A 5,000-nucleotide genomic window follows, 5' to 3' on the forward strand; every position below is an offset into this window, starting at 1 on the left:
CAAATTGGAGCTGTAAATATTGTATTCCAATTTAAATTATATATCAAACCAAAATTTTAAATATTTAACAATGGTAATGGATTATATAAGCCAAAAAAAAAAAAAGAAAAAAAAAACATTCCTAGGTTTTATAGATTAAAAACCCGGCCCTGACAAGCAAGTTCTTAGGTCTCATGGTATAAACCCAAGCCAACTCTAAATCATATACACATACAAATTGACAATTAAGTGATTGAAGTTTACTCCAGAATTCATCCTGTTAAGATCTTTAAACGAAAATGTGATATTTGCAAGATTAATGCCCGTATACAAGTCTGATCTCCAATCGTTATTTCTCTCCTTTTACATCTGAATAGGTCGTTAGATTCATTATCAACCTATCACAATGAACAATACTACTATTCAAAACTTTATAAAATAGGTTAGGTTTCACTGTTTATCATGTTATCATAATATATGTTTTTATATTTTGTATCCCTTTGGCTTCATGCTAACTATCCCATAGTAAAGTTGTCGACATCTAAATACTTTTTTTCTTTTTCTCATCACCATACTTAATAGATATCAGTACTGTATACCATTATTCTGTAGCTTAACCCACATTAACTTAGCATCGATAGCATTCCACTACATGAACTCACGTCTACTCCATTTTTTCTTATTTTCATAAATATTTGAAAATATCATGTTGTGTTATCTTAAACTTTTAAGCAAGTAAAAAAATAGGATATCTTTTATACGAATCACTGCACCACACTATATCCTGATATAGATTTGCGTAGAACTGAGTTACTAAATCCTTAATGCCATACCTTCCTTTAATTCAACTCCCATTTAGTACTTTTATATAGAAGTAGCTTTGGAATGGCATTCCTTTTTTTGTATTATATTGATATATTGACATAATCGGTCTTTACATAGACATGCAAAGCTTTTATCATTGTTTGAATTTTGATTGCTTCAAAAGATTCCATCTCTCATAGTTTGAAGTTTATTCCGACATTTGCATTCCTTTGTTCCCAGATTCCCAATACTGACTTTAAATAGCCATCATACCCTTTTGTTAATTGTTTTCTATTAACCAATAATTTCTCATCAATTATATATTTTAAGCTTTCATGAAATATACTGTAACAAGTATCAAAGCAAAATTTTTAACTTGAGTAAGGTCTCCTATATATATATATATATATATATATATATATATATATATATATATATATATATATATATATATATATATATATATATATATATATATATATATATATTTATATATATATATATATATACATGTATGTATATACACATACAGATATATATATATACATATATATATATATATATATATATATATATATATATATATATATATATATATATATATATATATATATATATATATATATATATATATATATATATATATATATATATTTGTCCGTGTGTTTGTGTTTATAGCATCATAATATGCATTGCTGAACTTGAAAAAAATATGACTTCATACCATAAATTATTTTCGTCCAATATTCCAAATGTATATAATTCATAGAGGGAACTGGTGGCTAATTAATTCCAGCTGTTATACCCCAATAACTTTGCAACCATAAATCTAAAGAAAACATGGTATTCATACTCTTGCATCTTTCCTAAATTTAATTTTTGCAATCAATATTTAAATTTTTAGATTCATGGATAAAACAATCTATGGTAGAATATGTACTGGAAACTGTTCAAAATGTACATTTAAATTATTTCGTTACTTTTAACAGGATACGGTATTTTTGATAATGATTCAGTAGGAAATATTCATATTTATTTAAGCAATTTGAAGTGGAATCCATCGAATATGTAAAATATAAAAGATTTTCAGAATACATTTCCCAATCAAGCGTCCATCAGAGAGAAAACATGAAAAATGTTTTGTAAAGTGGTATGATGACTTTTTTTTTTATGGATTCCCCAGAGTAGGGCTCAGGGGGGCCTCAAAGAAGAAACACACTTTTTATACCTTATCTCATTGAGATTTTGTCTTGTCAACATTTTGTGTATGGCACTTTCATAGAGGATGCATTTCTCATAAAAATATTTACTGATTTGTAAGGCGTTTACTGTGGAGGACAAAATTTTGCATAATAGTCGTATGATGGTCTGCATTCGAAAAGAAGTAATAATTCTTTAGCTGAATTGTTTAAGCTGCGATGTGATGTGGAATAAAAAAGCTATTAATGTTTTAAAGCGTAAGCAGATTCATTGTCTTGAAAATTAAGCTCCGTACAGAAATTTTGTAATCTTCTCTTTCTTTTTGGGTTATTTGCTAGCAAACCTCAAGAGCTAATATTGTAAACGGTATAATGCTTCTCTGAAATTTTGATTGGAAGGTTTTGCAAAAAGTACTAGGATTTCCTAAATATAAATATCAGCATCAGTCTCATTGTTAGTAAAATATCTTACAATTTTATAATACAAAGTGGACATAAAGAATTTTGCGTGGAATAAGTGAATGAAAAATTGTTGCACTTCTGCATAATAAGAATCATGCACCACATATGGAGCAACCGTAAGTATATAAAGGTAAAGTACAAAAATAACAAGGGAAATGGGTATTGTTTCATTAAAGAAATGTTAAAAACAAACTGATGATATGAAAATATAGCGAACATGTTAATATGCCAAAAAATAATAATAAAATAACTATTGTAAGAAACAATATTACAAGAAAACCAAGAAACTTTTCGGCTGTGTCCTTCAGAGAAGAGTTTTTTTTATTTTTTTCTTTATTTTAATAGATGGTCAATTCCCTAAGGAGATAACTTCAATAATTTACTGAGGTGAGAAGGCATACTACGAAGTAGAAAATATGGCACCGTGTGTTATTGTCTTTAGATACACCTCGAACTCCATAAATTTAAGAGTATAGTCTTCTAAGATTTTCCGAAGCCCCTTCTAGGTACTTGCCGTTCAGTGCATTATCAGACATGATATCGAGGTTTTCCGATTTCTATTCAGCAGCCATACTGAAGAATTTCTGGACATGTGATGTTGTGATCCGGTTAAACTGGATTTGTATACATCCTAACTCACGAGACCAATGACTTACTACCGCTTACAAGATAATCAGATAACAAAACAAAGGAGGTTTCATTTACAGCACAAGGACGAGAAATGTTCATTTCAACTGTCGTCCTCTTTGTGGTCACCCCAATGAATTTAGGAACGCTTGACTTGTGTGAATTAGTATTACACAACATGTGAAATTATTCACTGAATGTGTCTTAAGTTCGTTTTGGAAAAAATAACACAAATTCGGGTAGTACCGAACGGGCTTTTATCACTGTACTAGTATAGAAATCGCAAAGAAGAACTAAGGCGTTGGACACAACTGGCCGTACTACTAGCTAGGAGGGGTATACGGGCAAAATTTGTGTGAAATCGTGTGTGTGATGCAAGGGGCAAGCAACAGTTTTTGGCCTTGTAGCCCGCCGTATACAGGCCACAGAATCTTCACTCGCTGCACTAAAATGCTCTGTGGTAGTCAAGAACATTTTTAGTCGCAGGCAGGATGCACGTCTGACGCAAGTAAGCCGTGCCTGTGACTTCCGTGCAACTTACGTGCCGTAGGAATTTCTGTGGCATGATCTGGGCACATTAGTCGTACATGTAATTTGCGTGTAAGTTGCGTCACAAGTACAACCCACGCACATTTGTCGTAGGAAATTAAAAGAAGTATGTGGTCCGTACGTGCACCGTACGATGCAATTGCGGCTGATGTAGGTGTGTAGTACAATGACCGGACGACGTTAAAACTAATGCACGAAGTACATCATCATTCTGGTATACATCCCTTTGCCAAGTAGGTACTCTCTCTCTCTCTCTCTCTCTCTCTCTCTCTCTCTCTCTCTCTCTCTCTCTCTGTCTTTCTCTCTCCCTCTCTCTCTCTCTCTCTCTCTCTCTCTCTCTCTCTCTCTCTCTCTCTCTCTCTCTCTCTCTCTCTCTCTCTCAGTATTCTTAATTACTATCTCTCCGGATCCCCAATTTTGTACAAAGACGGTAATCAGCTTTTTTGTCCGTGATTATTTGAGTGTGTTTTATATATATATATATATATATATATATATATATATATATATATATATATATATATATATATATATATATATATATATATATATATATATATATATATATATATATATATATATATATATATATATATATATCTATATATATATATATATATATATATATATATATATATATATATATATATATATATATATATATATATATATATATATATATATATATATATATATATATATATATATATATATATATATATATATATATATATATATATATATATATATATATATATATATATATATATATATATATATATATATATATATATATATATATATATATATATATATATATATATATATATATATATATATATATATATATATATATATCCACGCTGTAGAACTTGCAACCCTTCGAGTGAGGAGCGCGGGCATGGCATGGTGGTATTTATACCCCCAGTGGACGCTTAAGACTCGTACTCCGGAAGTGCGTCACCTGCATTACATTTCAAAATTCTCGGCACGCATGGTACACATCTGCACGCATGCCACGCACCGTTCACGTCAAGTTCACGCTAGTTCCCGCATCGTTCACGCCAGTTCACGCCACAATGCGTGCCAGTGCGTGCCACAAATGCGTGCAATTGTCAGGGGGGCTTTAGTGCTCTTCCCGCCTGTGCTGTACGCCATAATTTTCCCACGCATTCATCTCACGACATTTGCGAACCGTGCGGCACCCGTGTGTCACAAGTACTTAACCCGTACTTAACACTCAACAACCTAAATACCAATTACATTGCAAGAGTTCATGGCTACGACTGAAAAATTCCCAGACACATACGACTAAAAAATTCGTACGGAGAGTTGAGCCCAACGCCTAATATAGTAAACGGATAAAGACATGACATCAAT

Source organism: Palaemon carinicauda, chromosome 10 (genome assembly GCF_036898095.1).
Source record: "Palaemon carinicauda isolate YSFRI2023 chromosome 10, ASM3689809v2, whole genome shotgun sequence".
Classification (NCBI taxonomy): Eukaryota; Metazoa; Arthropoda; class Malacostraca; order Decapoda; family Palaemonidae; genus Palaemon; species Palaemon carinicauda.